At 37.2% G+C, this 19,520-nt stretch overlaps 1 protein-coding gene across 1 annotated transcript in view; it reads right to left on the reverse strand.

The window, feature by feature from the left end:
- LOC136855108 (sodium channel protein para-like) overlaps positions 1–18,289 on the reverse strand; it is a 189,692-nt gene extending 171,403 nt beyond the window's left edge. The window contains 2 exon segments of the mRNA XM_067131940.1: positions 17,588–18,045; positions 18,191–18,289. The gene's annotated coding sequence lies outside the window, so the exon portion shown is untranslated.
- Positions 18,290–19,520: the final 1,231 nt, after the last annotated feature.

The raw sequence follows: 19,520 nt of genomic DNA on the forward strand, positions 1-19,520 counted from the left end.
GTAATATTCATCGGAATCGACCAGAGGCATAAAATTTTAACGCGTAAAAAAGCGATGTTTCAAAAATTTCGACGACAACAACAACAACAATAATAATAATTATAATATCTAAATCCAGCTGGAGAGAGAGAGAGAGAGAGAGAGAGAGAATGCCAACTTTTCCAACTTACAATGACGATATTAGGAAAGCTGTTACTGTTACTACGCTCTGCTTTATATATAAACAATAACGACGCATGAATTTCACTCATTCATAATATTTTGAACAAGCTCCCCAAAGGATTCAATCTCAAAATGGTGAGAGAGCGGGGTAAGTACTAAACAAATACACTACATATGGGAATTAATTCTAGCTCTGCCGCTAGGAACCCAGGGGAATGCACACCAGGGAATCTTATGAAACCCACAAGTTTTTAATGGGACACTGTGACCATTAATATACATAGACCATGACAATGAAGCCTGGAGACACACTGCGCTCTCTCTCTCTCTCTCTCTCTCTCTCTCTCTCTCTCTCTCTCTCTCTCTCTCTCTCTCTCTCTCTCTCTCTCATCCACATATATGTATGTATGTATATATGAATGTGTGTATATATATATTATCTTTCAAATATATATAATATCTTTCATATTACAAATATATATATATATATATATATATATATATATATATATATATATATATATATATATATATATATTTGTAATTCTGAACGTGTGTGGAATAGCTATACCTGAAAACAACAATATTTATATATGCCTCCTCTTTCAAAATTACAAAATCCTTAGAATCAATACATTTGTTGTTTCTGTTAAGGTAAGAATTTCTAATAAGAGAACCGGAATAATGAATAAATAATCCCTTTAGGATCACTCGTGATACTCATGCATAATTACTACGGATCGTCCCGTATTATTTCAAAACAATGTTTTGCAATTATAATGATTTAAACTTGAGTTGAAAAGAAAACGTCAACGATTTCTATAGATCAGTAAGCTAAAAGCACTATATTTTCCAACAATGGCTTCAAGTCTGATTCTACACTTGATTCTAAACGGCAAAAACAAAAAAATTCAGTGACGTGAATTTCAAACTTTCTTAGGGTGTCCGACATATACAAACTTTTCCGATTTTCAGAGTGACTCTGAGAATCTTTACAAACATTAAGACTAATGCCTTGAGACCCAATGATAATCATCTACAAACACTAACACCACTGACTTTTAAAATCGACTGTAGGCTAAATGAGAAACGTAAAAAAAAAAAATTAACATTACTGACCATACTTATCCTTAATCCGAGTTTTAATCCGAGTTAACTCCACCATTCAAATTCATCCTTATTCTAAATGAGTAACGACAAGAAAATAAAAATAAAATCAGTTTCAATTTAACTCTAATCGCAACAGAAAATGATTGTTGATGTATTAAATTTCTGAAGACTATCGCTCTCGACCAGATTCGAAAAGAGAATCATCGATTTATAAAAAAATTGTTTCTATGATTCTTAATGAGAACACTAAGAAATAGAATCAATACTGTTGGCTTTAAACCCGATTTACAATAATTAAAACTGACGAATAACACCAATGACAAGCTTCGACCAGGTTCCTAATGAGGATCACCAACTACATCAGCCGATAAAACCCAAAACAATCTTAAACCAACACCTACAATCGAATAAAAACACACTACCAATCCTAAACTCGATTCAGAATGTGAAAATATAAAAAAAAAACTATCAACCGAGCTGTATGTGAGAATCACCAAAAAACACCCCCTTTGATTCCCTCTTAAACCTCATTACTTGACTAGAATCATTACCTAAACCTAAAGGATTCTGAGCGGAAAACATGGCTACGAGAGAGACCTTCTGTCATGAAAAGTATCAAAATTTCTTTTACACTTTCTAACTTTTGACATTTATTCGTCATGGCAAATATGAAACGGAGGAATTCCAAGTACTGCCTTGTGTAGCCTTTGATACCTCATTGAGTTGTAATGAATTCTAGAAAAACAGAATTATATCAATTAAATTTGATTTGTGACTGATGGAGAATTGATGCTGGTGATGTTGCGTTAGGCTTTGTGGCGTTATCTGAGTAATCATGCAACTCTCTCCCCCCTCCTCTCTCTGTATGCATGAATGTATGTCTGTACACATAAATGTGTGTATATATAGATATATATATATATATATACATACACATACATGCACACACGTGTATGTATGTATATATATATATATACACACACACACCTATACACGGCCACACGTGTGTGTGCGTGTGTGTGTGTAGGCGAAACAGCTCCAAGTTTTTATAAATATCACGAGAGACAAGTAACTTTTAAGTTTTCAAGGAGAGAAAATAGACTTGAAGTACATTTGAAAAAGGATCCCTCAATTGGTAAAAAAAAAAAAAAAATAAATAAACAAATACATAGATAAAAGGAAGAAAACGGCATTACAACAGACGACTCAGCCCATGAGCATAACCTGTAGATTCTCAAGATGCTGAGTGTATTTTATAATCATCAAAGAAAGCACAGGTTATTAAGTTCGACGGCAGCACAAGCACCAAAGCTTATACTCAATCTAGATGAGGTTTCAAGTTAACTTAATGAACAAGTGATGAAAGAAAAAAGTTTTCGGAATCCAGCCTCACCGCCACCCACCGCCACCTCCGCAACTCACAAACCCCGCCCCACTTCTCATTCTCATTTTCGTCATGTCCGGAATATTTTGAGCGAATAAGTTGTCCGTCTACTTGGCCCACGCATTCAATAAGAAAAAAATTCTTCACAGCAACGGTAAACCGTACAGATATGACGATAGTGCTAAGTAAAATTATGATAATAATCATAATATAGAAACAATTACAACAATAATAATAAATATGTTGATTAAAAAAAATCAGTAATGACGATAAATTATAATGCTGTTCACTTTCAACGGCTGACCATTCATCGCTTTATTAAATATCCTATTAAATCTTAATCAGTTCAGATTCAAAAATACGATATACGACTCAAGTAAAGAGAGAGAGAGAGAGAGAGAGAGAGAGAGAGAGAGAGAGAGAGGAGGTGAAAAAGGCAGGATTGGAAAGGAATAAGTAAAATTAAGATAATGGGAATGAAGAAACAAGAGGATGAAACAGCAGAGGAGATATGTAAGAGGAGAAGGAAGAGTAAAATAAAGAGAGGAATACAGGCGACGACGAAGAGACAACATCGACAGGAGGAAGGAATGGAACCAGTTAAGGAAGAAGAGGAGGAAAATTAAGAGGAGGAGGAGGAGGAGGAGGAGGAGGAGGAGGAGGAGGAGGAGGAGGAGGAGCCAAGGAGGAAAGGAGGGCTGTAGTGAGACACGGGCTGGGGTAGGAGGAGGAGGAGACCATGGGAGGAGGGACCCTACCTCAACCCCCGACGCGTGTGGCTTTACCGAGCGAGACATCAATACTCCTGGGTTGATATGAAGCTTTCCTCTGTCACTGCCTGAGAGAGTGAGATATATATATATATATATATATATATATATATATATATATATATATATATATATATATATATATATATATATATATATACATATGTATATTATATATGTATATATATATGTATATATATATATATATATATATATATATATATATATATATATATATATATATATATATATATATACATACACATATACTTATATTATATTATATGAGAGAGAGAGAGAGAGAGGTCTCTACTACAGGCGCTGCCTTATTCATGTCTACGACAGCAGGGAGTGCTTGCAAGCTGGAAAGCATATGAGCTTCTATATATGCAGATGTCTGTAGGCACCTGCTTTTGCACCCGCTTCCAGCCCACATATATGAAACTCGCGCACGCACACGCGCAAGCACACAAAACATCCACCCACACACACACATAATATATATATATATATATATATATATATATATATATATATATATATATATATATATATATATATATATATATATATATATATATATATATATATATATATATATATATATATATATGACAATAAAGGACACTACTTCAATTAATAAAAAGTAAACCAAAAACTGAATTACACAAACACTTCTAAAAACGTCGCAAAGATAAGCATTCGCTAAGTAAAGATATGTAACTTTAGCACTCTAGAACACCTTAAGAATCCTCTACTTTAGATGAGAACATGGAGCAGAAGAGCTTCATTTGTCTCTGAACACACTCAGAATTACCTTAACACATTGCATTGACATATTTTGATCCTGGAAACATTTAAAAAAAAACTCTACTTTCTATCTTAATATACTGCACAATTCCCAACCTTATCATTGTACAATGGTGAAAAACGTACATTGCATTTTAACTGTTAAAAAAAGACACTACTTTGGGTCTGAACACAGCAGAATACCACATCTCGAATGGTAAAATATCAAACTTTGTTTTTATTCACACTGCGAAGTAACCTCTGTCTCTGAAGCCTGCAGAATACTGTCTAGCAATGTATTTTCCGCAGGATATATTTCAGAAAACACTAGTGCAACGAATTCCCTATTTTGTGTCTAAACATATTCAGAATACCAGAACATCCTAGATGCACTTAAAAAATCAATACCTTGTCCATAAAACGTCCTATTATGACACTGCATACATTGCAGGGTACATTAGCTTATCCATTGAAGTATATTACTCCTTACTGTGATCAAGACTGAGAGTCAAAATTAGTATTCTCTCGATGAATACCGCATCGTAGGCACAACATATAGTCTGAAGGCTTGAAGAGAAAAAAATGTTTGCTACTATGCTGATATATATTCAAAAGCACTTGAAAAACATACACATACATATACATATATGTATAATAATATATTTATATATAAACACATACATATATTTGTGCGTGTATGTATATATTAGAAATCAACTACAGGAGTCTGAAAACAAAATCCTAATTTCAAATAGAAATAAAACTCGGGCAGGCTGAAATCAACGCAACAAACAAAGGACGGAGAAAGGAATATTAAACGTCACATGGCCAGGCTAAAAATAAAACGTGCAAATTCCTCCTTAACACAAAACCGAGAGGAAGAAAGAGAGAGAGAGAGAGAGAGAGAGAGAGAGAGAGAGAGAGAGAGAGAGAGAGAGAGAGAGAGAGAGAAGAGATTCCGCTACCAAAAGAAGTAAAAAAAAGGGGGAAAAAATAGTACTGCGGCAAAAAATTGCTAACCGAGACGCCCAGATGAACAAGAAACCACATTTCAATTAATGATATTTCTGAAATATTTCTTTTCATCAAAACTGAAATTAAAATGGAACTGTTGTAGCGTAGGTCTGTATGTGTTATCCCACAGACTTTATTTTGTCAACCTAACATGAGAATTCCCTTCTTTGAATCCTTGTTTTTCTTCTTTTTTCACGGTGGGTTGTGGGGGGGGGGCGCCCATCGCAGGATCAGCCGTCGAGGAAAGCCAGCGAGCTAATGAGACTCTCCTCTTTAATCATTCACTGAGCACAGAGTGAGGCACAGAATTCCACATTCTGGAAGTGAATGGAATGAAGCAGTGAGCAAACCGGTTGACCCTTGAAAGATTATTGATCACAAGCAGAAGGAACCAGAATTGATCCGGCCAGCAATTTTACTTCGTCCACATCAACCACTTCACTGCTTTTTTATTTGGGTGGGGGCTCTTCAAGGGGTGACTGGGGCCACCGGCGGGAGGAGAGGGGTGGGGTAGGGGGCAGGCAGCTAAATGCGCAGTAACTGCTTAAAACGGGAATACTGTAGGTCTCAGTATCAGCGCCCTTAAAAATCTAGACTATATTACAATGCTTCCGGTTTGAATATTTACTATCACTGCTATCTCCGCTAATTACTATTACTATTTTTGTTAATCACTCAAGTTACTCTTTACATAAACAAAGGTCATGGTTTAACACCTTTGCTGTTGCGTAAAAGTAGATATAAGCTCAAACAGAATTATGTTCACGGTTATATTTACGCACATGAATGTGGACTGCGAACGAATTAACGCGCATGCGTACAAACTACATTCAAATATTCGCTATGTACATGGAATTTAACTATGTCGAAATAATGCTTGCAATATATATATATAGTGTATATATATATATATATATATATATATATATATATATATATATATATATATATATATATATCTATATGTGTGTGTTTTACATTAACTGAATATTCGTCCTGAATGATGCTTTCCTTTCTAAGTTCTCCCTTTCTCTTTAACGACTAGTTTCTTTCCCTGGTACCTATTCTGTCCTACTGTCTAGACCCCAAACTACAGTTTTCTTGTAACTGACGTCTAGCCTCAGATCTTCCACGAATAGGTTTTGCCATGGAAAAAACTAACCGTCTTTATTTGAAATACAATGTGAAATTGTTTTGCATACTTCGAAGGGGCCATTTTCATGGTGATATATTTTGTGGGGGGTGGGTGGGTGTTCATCTCAAGTTTACTTTTCTATGGAACGTTATGCAAGTGGCTATTAATGTCTTTATTCTCTAATTTGCTTTTTGGTTAAGTGGTTTGTTATGGTTGCTTGATATGAGTTCATCATTATCTGTCCTACTGAGGTTCGGTTTAGTCTACATGACTCCCTGAGATATGCCGGTTCTTCCCGTCATTTGAATCCTTGTGTATTTGAATGCTAGACTTTAATTCTTTAACCAATCTTCTAGTTCTCAAGTACATTCTCTATTTCTCGTAAAATGACGATTAAATTAGCCTATTTCCTCTAGCAAGCTCGGCTTCTGTAATCCTGCTAAAGATAATATATCCTTAAAGTATTTTTACCTATAAAAAATAAAAACAAACTAATTTCTCTAGTTCGCATCAAACACTAAAGTATATTAAGTCTGTTTTTATACTGACTGGGAAAAGTGTATAAAATTTACAGCAATCATTATTATTATTATTATTATTATTATTATTATTGTCAGCATTATTTAGATCCAGCACACACACACACACAACACACAGAGTATGCCAACAGAATATTAACTTCAGAATACACGTAAAAAGTATAGTCACATGCAAATAAAAAAGTAATACAAACCAGGGAAATAAAATATTTTTGAATTAGCCTCCCAATACTTCGAACCTTGAGTCAGGCACATTCATAATGATGATGATATTAGCTATAGAATAATTAGCATTTATTATACATATATTCTGTTCCGTTTATACAGTATACATATATATATATATACTTATATATATATATATATATATATATATATATATATATATATATATATATATATATATATATATATATATATATATATATATATATATATATATACACGTGTGTGTGTGTGAGACCAACCAGAAAATGCAAACGCCATCGGACAACATCATTCATTAATCCAAAACCAAAACAATGCTAATATTTAGTAGACTTCTAAATCATCCTTCTCCAATAGTTCTTTTATTCTTCATTCCCCTTTCTGAGTGAAGAGAAACGCCCACTTCTGATGGTGGGCGAAAATCTGTGTTCCATTTTAGACTCTGAGAGTTGCAACGTCGTACTTTCTCTGTACAACTTTCTCTGTATACTGGATTCCCATTATAAAGTAACGTTTTATTTTTCATATTTTTTTCAGTCCTCACACCCTCATCTGGCTAAAATTACCAGTCCATTATTTTCATTTTTCATAACTTACTTATCTTAATATTCTCGAACTTTTTTAACATATCTTTGTCATAAGTTTCTTGAGGAAAATGTTGACAAATACTCATTTCCTCCAATGTCTCAAGTTTGTCATCCTTATTTTGCACTTCCCAAATTTCATCTCAGAATTCTCAAGGCCTCGCGTTGTCAAAATCTCCATTCTGAATATTTCTAGAGCACGTAATTTGCAAATCTCATTTTCTTATATTTCTCTACCCTAAGTTAGGTCAAATTCTCACTTCTCATAAATCATGTTTCTTGAATGGCAATGCCCCTAAACCACATAGCCTATATGCATTCATTCTCAGTATGTCGGTTTTTCCCATTTTTTAAAGTGGTATGAGGTTCATTTTCACCCTTTCTCATTTTCTCAAAACTGTCATTTCCTCAACCTTTCTATTTCTAAAATTGTGCTCTTTCCAACTTTCGTTCCAAGGATGCATTCTCTGCCTCGTAATCACTAAAAATTGTGTAGTTTTTCAACCAAAAGTTCTTTAATTTTGCGTTTTTCCGGTTGCCAATTTCTAAAATTATGCATTTCCCGCACTCAAATTCTGCAATTGAGCATTTTTCCCGCTCACAGCTTTTCAAATTATGATTTTCCAAACCTCAATTTCCGAAATTCTGCATTTTTGCAGCTCCAAATGTCTAAAATTGTGCATTTTTAGGTTCCAATTTCTGAAATCGTGCAACTTCCAGGTCTTAATTGTTGAAGCCGCACTTAACGTCTGATGTTCACATTTCAAGCTTCGGATTTTTAAAGCTGCGAGCTTCTGCAGCTCTTAACTTTTGAAATTACATGCTTTCCATATAACAATTCCTGAGCTGAGTTCTTCTAGCTATAAAAGCCTAAAATTTTGAGGTTTTCCAGTTCTCAGTGTCTGGAACTGAATTTTTGTACCACCGAATTTCTCCCATTCTGAGTGGCATCAGCCTTTCAGTTTAAGAAATCGTAAGCCTTTCAAACTATGAAATGGAGGTTTTCCAGCTCTCCATCTCAGAACTAGCGGGTTTTCCAGTCCTTAATTTTTTAAGTTAAATATTTATAATTTCAATTTATGCAACTAAATTCCAGCTTGTAAACATTAAACGGAACATTGATAGTTCTCAATTTACGTAACTCAAATTTAAGCTAATGAAAATGATTGTCTCCAGTTCTTGATTTCTGGAACGGAAAGCTTTTCCAGCTCAAAGGCCTTGAAGAAACTCTGTTTCCAGTCTTCATTTCCCTGTGGTTGTCAAACCACTGATTTCCAATTTTTGGAGGAAAATTCTCACGTCCCCAACAACTTTTTTTCTTCTCGCTCTCTCACATTATTGCCATCCCCTTTGGCCTCCTCAAATTTAAATGCACAAATGACAACTCTTCCACATGTTAATACATGACTATCAGTGTTGAAAGTTAAGGGTTACTGTAAACACTGCGCTTTCAAGGAGTCATCAGCAAAGCAGCCTGTACTGTTTTCTGCCCTCTCTTCTGCCGATCCTGTTCAACTTCTCTAACTTTCGGCAGCCACGAAATAACTCAGTGGTCTGGTTAAACTGCATTAGAATACTAAAAGCTTATGAATACTAGAAGCGGCAACCTTTAAGAACACGTCTGCATACAGCCTTAGGTCATGACTCGCAGTTGAGCAGGAAGAACAGAACCGTATCCATAATGAAGTGGCGACATTCCAAGGGAATACCTGAATATACGGCCACTTACCAGGGGAACATACTTTTACCATTCTTATACACACTTGAACGAACACCCATAAAACACATACAGACGAGAGACGAGAACACATGCAAACACATATATATATATATATATATATATATATATATATATATATATATATATATATATATATATATATATATATATATATATATATATATATACTGTATATATGCAAACACATTCTATCTAAATGCTAACAAACCCGGAAAGCTAAAAAGAAGGAAAGGATGTGTGCATACAATTGTATGGACTATTATCTCTCTCTGTCTGTCTGTCTCTCTCTCTCTCTCTCTCTCTCTCTCTCTGTCTCTCTCTCTCTCTCTCTCTCCACATGTGACTCTCAGCGCCAAAAATTAAAAGGCAGAATCCAATTTGCACTACTGTTTATTAACTTCCCATGGGACACTTAATTAGATTTTAAATTATTCCTTTCACCGTCCACCAGAGAGAGAGAGAGAGAGAGAGAGAGAGAGAGAGAGAGAGAGAGAGAGAGAGAGAGAGAGAGAGAGAGAGAGAGAGACTTTGGGATTCTATTAATATTTTATACCCAAACAGGTGTATTTTGTGCCGAATTTTCATGCTGTTAAATTATCTATGCTGTTAATTAATCTATGCGCTAATTAGCTGTCTTATGCTGGATAGTAGCCATACAACTTATTCTCCCACTCTTCGTTATGCCAGAGACTATACAATATGGCCTTCCGTCTAAGAATCTAGTTTCCTTTGCCTATTCATTTCTTTATCTTTTATCTTTACTTATATTTTCTCTCGTATACTGTTTTCTATTATTAATATTATATTATATAATCATGTTTTCTTACTTGTATTATTCAGGTTACTAAACGTAACTGAAAGTTTTAATATAATTAATTCTACTCTAGTTCATGGGTTTTTGTCTCAAGCTTTAGGAACATACAATATAATAATAATAATAATAATAATAATAATAATAATAATAATAATAATAATAATAATAATAATAATAATAATAATAACCCAGGATGCGATAACTAAGTCGGCAGGGAGTGTTTGTCGTAACTGGAAGGTAAGAAGATGGAATAAAGGCATTAAGCGATGGAATAACGAACTGAAAAGGTTAAGTGAAACGAAAACAACTGCATGATGGAAGAGAACATGAAACTCGGGGATGCAGAAAGATGAATATGGGAGTCGCGAGCAAAACGAGACGGGAGAAGGCAAAGAATAGATTACGGAGACCAAGCTGTTATTAAGGTAAGAAGCAGAAAAGGGTAGATGAGCGAATGGAGAGATGTCCTCCGAAGAGAATGCAGTAATGGGTCGATTAAACATTCTGAAGACTTGTCGAATGTGGAGGATAGCAGAGAGGCAGACCTGAATGATGCAAGGGAGGCAGGGGTTCGCGTAATCTGAGAATGCTTGTACAAGTGACTGTTCAGGATGTAAGGAGGGCAATTAGCAGGATAAAGACTCGTGGACAACGCCAGTTGTTGATGTGATTAAAAGTACGTCGCTGCGGGAAGGTGTCAAAATCTGCCTGATCGCGGCTGATCAGTGTGTAAGGTATGTCTGGGTTAGTGTGCAAGTCGCTTGGATGAGGGAAAGGTACCACAGAATTAAGTGAGAGGAATAACTCCCCATTTGTACTGGAGTAAAAGAGACTATGAATTATATGATAGTAACTGGTGCACAGTAGAAGTTGGGCTGAGAAAGTAAGGGACGGCAAAAGGAATGACAGGGGAAGAACTGTGCGGGTTTAAACTCGGAAAGCGGTGTGTGGATCCAAAATTTGTTGTACAACAGTTGTGCAAAAATCATTTTATAATAAAATAAATGCTGTGGATGCATAAAGTAAGGGAAAGGACATAAGAAGAAGTAGCAAAGTTGTTGATAAGAAAATGAATCGCCACTGGACTGTGGCAACTGATATTTGCAAACGATAGGGGACATTAACGATGACCTTGGTAAAGTAATTTGAAGTGTTTCAAAGCAGAAAAAGTTGAAAGTGAACTGAGCAAGGAAGAAATATAGAATTTTGGCCAAAGGACAAGCGCTGGGACCTGTGAGGTCATTCAGCGCTGAACGGGAAAGGATGGAAAGTTAGAGGGAAGAAAGAGAATATGAGCGGAGGTACAGTAAAAGGAATGAAAGGGGTTGCAGCTAGGGGTCGAAGGGACGCTGCAAAGAACCTTAATTAACGCCCACAGTACACCGCATGAGGCGCACTGAGGGCACTACCCCCTTACGGGAGTAAATTGAGCAACAGCAAGGCTACGATAGTGAAGAGAAACCAGAAGATGGAGTGATGAAAGTTAATGCGGATGGTGGAAGTATGAAAAATGCTGATCGTATAGGCAATTGGTAGATACTGTAATGGATTGTGGTACGATAAGTGAAGAGATGGAGTAAACAGAGCAGCAGTGTGTGTGTGTGTGTGTGTGTGTGTGTGTGTGTGTGTGTGTGTGTGTGTGTGTGTGTGTGTGTTTACTTGCGCGCAGAAGATTGGGAGAAAAACTGCAGCGCCTGTAGAAGCCGAGGTTGGAATGAATGAAGTGGCCGTTGAGTTAACTGCTCTTTTATGGCAGTGAAATGCAGATGGTGACTCCACATAAAAGACAAACGTTTAAGATTTGGAGATGAATAATTGTCTCCGTAATGTGAGACAAGAAGAGAAAGGGTGAGAAATGTGGAGGCAAAGCAAAAGTGTTGAAAGGGTTTAGCATATGTAAAAGAATGATGGTATAGTCACGTAGAGGGAATGGAGGACAACCTGCTGGTGAACTGGGTAAATATTTCAAAGACGTTAAGGGGAAGGGCAGAGGAAAACACACACACAGCACTAATAGTGATAATGGAAAAGGCAGCAGAAAGGAAGGACCTTAATACCCGTGAGACGCTAGTATGCGGTCGATAAAAGGGTTAAACGTTTGGTTGGGAGCCATTTATGTTGGTATATGAAGTAGCTAATGTTAAGGAAGCTTTCTGCACATGAGATTCGTCCACAATGCAGAATTAAAATAAGAATTCGGAAGTGTCCATTGTCACGTCTTATTTTATCTGAAGCAACGTCTTGATGTAATAATAATAATAATAATAATAATAATAATAATAATAATAATAATAATAATAATAATAATGGTAAAATTGTGCCACAACACGAGACAGACAAACGAGCAGAGGTTCAAAGACTTCCAAAAAGTTAAGCCTGAACAAGCAAGAGAGGGAGACAGGGGGAGGGAGGAATTAACTTCTCCTTAAAAGCGATAAATTATTCTCTCGCCGGGGGGAGAGAAAGAAAGAGACATAGCGAGGAAAAACTAGCCTAAAAGAGGCCCCTTAGGGAGCAGGTTTCCTTCGGAAAGTAGGCCTAAGTAAACTGATGTCGGTTAAATTAAGGACGGGGGAAGGGAGCAGGTGATGGGGGATAGAGGTGGGCCGGCCAGGTTTTAGGCATATTTCGTTATAGGCCAAAGTCCTACGCCGATATAGGTCAGTGGGGTAGCGTCGGGGAAACTCTGGGAAAAGGACGATCGTAACAATAAGAACATAAAAGGCTTCCGGCGAAGGGAGAGAGAGAGAGAGAGAGAGAGAGAGAGAGAGAGAGAGAGAGAGAGAGAGAGAGAGAGAGAGAGAGAGAGAGAGAGTACACTAGACCCAAAGGAGAAAAAATATTTAGTAAATAATAATGTATACAAGCCGAATATATCGACAGATAGATAGATAGACAGATAGATAGACAGGGAGATAGTCATATCAATAAGGCAACCAAAAAGAAGCAATGATATGAACCCCAACATAAAAACTGAAGGAGGAAAAAAAGCATTCAAGGGTAAAAACGATAAACCATTAAAGATGGAACAGCAGATTTTTCCACAAGATAGTAACCAATGAGCGAAAACCATGAAAAGAAAAGATAAAAGAATAACGACCAAAAAGATAGAAGGCGGCGATAGACAGATAAAGAAGAAAACTAAAACAAAAAAGGACTACAAGAATAGATGATCGCATTGTTGCTCGAAGGAGTAAAAAAAAAATAAAAGCTGAAAAAGTCAAAGCAGGGGTTCCTTAGTCACACGAGAAAGTAAGAATTAACACACAACAATGGACAAATTATAATGAAGAATAAAGCTTTTGTTCCGCGAGGGGCAGGGGAGGGGGCAGGGCGGGGGACCAGAGTGAGCCCATAATGCGTTTATGTCCGCCGGAAACAAAAGGAGGAGGAGGGACGTGTTTGAAGAATAGTCAGTGACCCTCTCAAAGGGAGATGGATAGAGACCCCGTGACGGAAAAAATGAATGAATAAAACGCACTAAGGAAATGGCAGTTTATATACATTATATATATATATATATATATATATATATATATATATATATATATATATATATATATATATATATATATATATATATATATATATATATATATATATATATATATATATATATATATATATATATATGTGTGTGTGTGTGTGTATGTGAGAGAGAGAGAGAGAGAGAGAGAGAGAGAGGAGAGAGGGCGGGGAGGGGGAGGGGGAATTCGCACAAAGTTTCTCAGCTGCTGAAAGATTCATCGGAATCACAACAGCAGCTCGAGAACATTCAGAGCCGAAAGAAGAAGAAGAAGAGGAGTTCGAATATATCGACCGGACGGACGGTCTAGAAAGGACAAAACACGTGGTGCAATGCAGATGGCAGCCGTGTAAAATATGACGGATGGCATTACGTCACACGAAGGACAGATTGCTTTCATTCGAAAGGATGTGTCGCACATAGTCGAATGGGACCGGAAGCATGACGTCAGAGGAAGGATAGTTTGCATGTCAAAAGATAATCTACACGCACTGCAAGGAGTGGGTTGCGCTTATCGCAATGAATGAACGCAATATACAATAAAGAATAAATAGCTTGACAAATCTTACTGCAAGGGATGGCTAGCAATTGGGATTTCTTGAATTCGATACCAACCACACGAATTGGATAACGATTTTGGATTATACTAAAGGGAATTCAAAGATTTGGATCTGAACATTATGGAAGGTACAGAAATATTCAAGTAAGGGATGGAGAGCACAATAAGAACATTACAAAGTGTTTTCTTCTGGAATGAAGAGGACAGTACCAACAGCATGCTATCAACAATATTAAGCAGGGAGATGAGCAAACAGAGAGAGAGAGGTTTCAGCACCTACATTATATGAATGATAGCATGAGACTTTTCTGTACGACGAGCACAAATGTAAGTATAAAAAACAGTACCAGTTTGATGGCACCAGTCGACTACAATAAGGCATGCAATCGATTGCCCATCATGCGGCAAGCAATGGACAGAACAAGCGATATGGAACCTGAGATTCAACGGCAGTGAGGACAAGTTATAGCACATCGACATGGATTAAGAGAAGGATGGCAGGGAACAGTGAGGAATAAGGGAATAAAAAATGGGGCAAATTAAATTTATTATGTAGCACTGATCAAAATGAAACCAAATATAAATGAACTTATACATTCGGAATGTTACCGATTTAATCAAGACTTCCCTGGACCATAGCCCACCCGTACCAAAAATTACACTGAAATCCGCTCATGCGTTTTTGAGTTAGAATTTACAGACAGAAACAGACGCAGACGAACAACCAAGCAAGGACGAAATCATAACTTCCGGCCAACTTTGTTCAAGGAGATAATTAGATGTGAAGGAAATAAGGATGAACAAAGCAAATAACTATTCGGCATAAAAATACATGAGACGACCGAAAAGAGTAAAAGCATTTGTGAATGTGTACACAGACGATAAGTGTACACACACATCCGCAAGTACCTAAATGCGCAGTTAAATGCAAAACCTTCGTATTTGTTACAGCAAGACTTCTACCTCCTCCTACTACCTCGAAAATGTCTTCCTGTTTACTTTCCCTAAAAACTCCTAAAAGCTTCTTTTCAAAAGTGAGTCTGTTGCTTCCACTGCGCCAAACCCCGTAAAATTTATGCCTCTGTCTTCTTGTAGCCTATGTACCGGGCCTGGGCTACAAAAGAATCCAAAAGAAGTGGAGAAACTAACAGGACACTACTGAGGTGTTAACGCGATATTGCTGGTGGGTCTAGAGCACTCCTTTGATTTAATTTTATTTACTTCACCAGTTACTTATATATAACTGCTTCAACGAAGTTTACACTCGCTTTAAAGAAGACGAGATAAATAATAATAATCATCAATTATTATTATTATTATTATTATTATAGTGCTCAATTCGGGGATGATTTCGTAAGCTCAATATACAGTTTTTGCAACAGCGTCGTTTGGGTGAATATGCTCTGCTACTTCAGACTGCAGTTCTTTACGTTTTACAAGAAATAAGGTCCTTGAATCTATTAAAGAATACCAAATTTATTGTATAAATATAAGAGAGAGAGAGAGAGAGAGAGAGAGAGAGAGAGAGAGAGATGATACAGAAACACAATAACAACTCTAGTAAAAAAAACAAAGGGGGGCGCTAAAAATACATAAGGGAAATTAAAAACCTAATTACAAAAGCCTGCAAATGTTAATCAGATTTCCGAAATGAGATATTTTCATAATGATAACTCAAAGTAAATCAAGTAGAAAGGAATTATGTATATATATATATATATATATATATATATATATATATATATATATATATATATATATATATATACACACATATATACATATAGTTATATATATTATATATATAATAACAGACCGGTTCCAGTCACATTCCTGGCACGTCAATAGAGCGATGTGGGCAGAGTTTCAAATATTCCAGCAGTTAGGCAAGCTTGGACGAGTCAAGACGAGAGAATGGGTTGAACAAAATTGGCTCGGAAAATATGTGAAAATTGGGTGGGAGAAGGTGGAAATAGGGGCTGCGAAAGGATAAGGAAAGGGCTTTTGAAGATAAGGGAGAATAGGGAAGAAGATACGAAACTGGGATGGGGAATATGGGAAAACATATTGGGATACGATACAGCAATCATTGTGAAAAACAAGAAAAACTGATTAAGAAAACTGGAAATCTTTATAAAGAGAGATCTGAAAATTGGAAATTGGTTTACAAAAGAGATTCTATGGGTTAAACGGTGGGAATACTGGTGGAGAAGAGATGTGAGAATGAGTTTTGAAAAGATGAAGTGGTACGGTGGAAAAGGAAGATAAGTACGTGGGAATTAACGGGAAAATGGGCTACAAGAATATGGGAATACTGGTTAGGAAAAGATTGAGGAAATATTCTGGGAGAAGCTGGGATCTTTGTTGAGGAAAGTATAGGTAATTAGGTTACGATAATATTAGAAATGGGCGTACTTAAAACATAACAAAATGGCACAGGAAAGTCATGAAAAACTGCAGAGAAAAACAGTAGGAAAATTGTCTTGAAAAAAGACTGAAAACTGGCCCAACAACGTTGAAAAACTGGTTACCAGAAGATGGGAGAGTGGACAGCTAACCGGTGGTAAATGGAATGGTTTACGAAAGGTTAGAAAAGACTACAGGAGAGGATAGTAAAATTTTCGTAAGTAGGAGACAACCCGGTTAAACATAGTACGAGTAGAACAGTTTGAGACTGTGGAAATATATGTAAAAAAAGACAGTGAAATAAAGATGAAAAGCTGTTTTTTTATAGAAAATATGGGACGGTGATGGGGAAAATGCGTAGAAAAAAATACGCAGACGAGTTGGATAAACATGAAAAATTTGAATATCAAAATAAGGGAAAATAGTTTGAAAAGATGAGAAAGTGGATGGAGGAAAAGATTTTACAATGGGTTGGGAAAATACGTGATAGTTGACTGGAAAACGACTGGCATATTGATTGGGGAAACAGGCGAGGAAAAGGTGGGAAAACTGGGAAACCTGACACAAAAGACTTGAAAATCATCTAAAACAGGAAGATGAACTCGGGAAAGGCGGTCACATTAGATACACAATACGAGATAATGAGGCTGGAAATGATGTCAGAAAATGGGAAGAAAAGGGAGGAATAGAATTAAGGCGGCGGCTTGAGGAAGAATATGAGTAATGAGAAGAAAAATTAAACCCACGGCGGAATAAGAACAAAGGAAAATACAGCAGACAAAAGTCGATGAACAACGGAGAGAGAGGGAGAGAAAGAGAGAGAGAGAGAGAAACATAAAGAGGATACCTTATGCATGTTATCCACGGTCCAGGGTCCTTTTGTCAGTCCGAGCACACCCGCCCATGACGATCTACTCGGCCATGATCGTGGGTGGGGGGGCTGGGGGCGGGGGCTTGGCAGCCGTACTCCCTCCTTCCTCCGAAAAGGTCCTTGTTTTAACTCCTTTCTCTCTCTCTCTTTCTCCTACACTGACCCCTTTTACGATCTTTCACTGATTTTTCACTCCTTTTTCCTCCTCTTCTTCTTCTTCCTCCTCCTCCTGGTACGGGTCGGGAAAAAGGCAAAAGTAGCACCAATGAGATACGAGAATTCTCTTTTCTCCACCACCTCTGAAGGTGCACAACACCGAGCCGGCCACACAGGGCGCCTAAACTCTACGGGAACCTCCAACCCCTTTTCACTTACGAGTTGCTTTCGCACTGACCGACACACACAAATTGGGCGAGGACTTGTTCAAGCATCCTCTGAAAATAGAGAAAAAAAGGAACACCGAATGACGCTGATAAGAGAGTAACCGACACGTTATTTACTCCAACAAGAACTTTTATAATATATGTTCCAATAATATATAAAAGTATCCTTCCAGGAATAAATAAGCGGATCAACTACCAATAAAACACAGCACAATCGACCCGCATGAACTCCTCGCAGGTCTAGTCAGTCTCATAATGGGACTTCTCCTGAATGTTTGCCACTACGTTGCCAGGAGTGGCGCCGTCGTTATCGTACCGCACGATGCACATTCAACAACCTCATCTGTACTCCATCAGGCTTCGAATTAGGACACAGGGTGAACAGGGAACAACCATCACCACTCCAAAAGAGCGAACATGAGGAAAATCTAATGAATGGTAGCCGCATATTTAATGCAATCGTCTAATTTGACCTAATTCGGTGCGGAATTGGCAAACATCGTGCACAGCCAGTGATAAAGGGTGGAACACTGCCTCAACGGACGCACATACACACGTACTGCGCAGTTGCACTGCGCATATAACAGAGTCTCCACCCTTGGGGTCCATCGCACAACAGTTTTTACCTAAACATCCATTTCCTTGTATATAGATTCTATTCGTCCCGTAAGAAGGCGTGTTACTGGTGACCCGAGCTGATGCGACGTATGCTTGAAAACAGCGGAAAATCCCCCAACATATGGAAAAACGAACAGTGCAGACCTTCCCTGACCCACAAGGAAGGGAAGGAGAAAAGCATGAGCATTGTCACATCTACTCTTGTCAGCTATTTTCTTCTGAAATACAACGCCTGAAAATCGGTGGACTGACGAACGTGTGACGACAACACTGGGTCACCCACTGAGGATATGGATATGTGTGTGTGTTTGTATGTGTATGTGTTTGTGCGTATGTGAACGGGAAGGAAAGCTGAGGGGAAGGCTGAGGAGGGAGGGGAGGAATGTTGGGTAGGTTCGGGGGAATGTGAATGGGCTCCTAAATATTACAGTGAATGACACTTTCATTGATGGGAGAGATAAAAATCCCTAAGGAGAGAAATTCGGTGTCCAAAAGTCGAAAAATGTTGAATGAAGGAATGGGTTCCTCATGCGAATATGAAGGAGAGACTGCATTGGGTACGAGAGAGAGAGAGAGAGAGAGAGAGAGAGAGAGAGAGAGAGAGAGAGAGAGAGAATTTTAAACCATAACAAACAGAAATGCTTACTTAGGCAGTGAAACTGGAACATGAAATTTTAGTTTTCAAACCAAAAATGTTACCCACTTCACATAAAAAAAGCAAAATACTTTCATAAAGAGGTTGTAGCAAGAAATACTCAATTCATCAATATCTCATTAGATGGTGTCTTTCAGTCTCTCTCTCTCTCTCTCTCTCTAAATTTTACATATATATACAGTATATATATACATACATATATATACATATGCTAAAACATATATATACATATGTTAAAAGATTTTCTACTATG

The sequence above is a fragment of the Macrobrachium rosenbergii genome, chromosome 30, assembly GCF_040412425.1.
Source record: "Macrobrachium rosenbergii isolate ZJJX-2024 chromosome 30, ASM4041242v1, whole genome shotgun sequence".
NCBI classification, from domain to species: Eukaryota; Metazoa; Arthropoda; class Malacostraca; order Decapoda; family Palaemonidae; genus Macrobrachium; species Macrobrachium rosenbergii.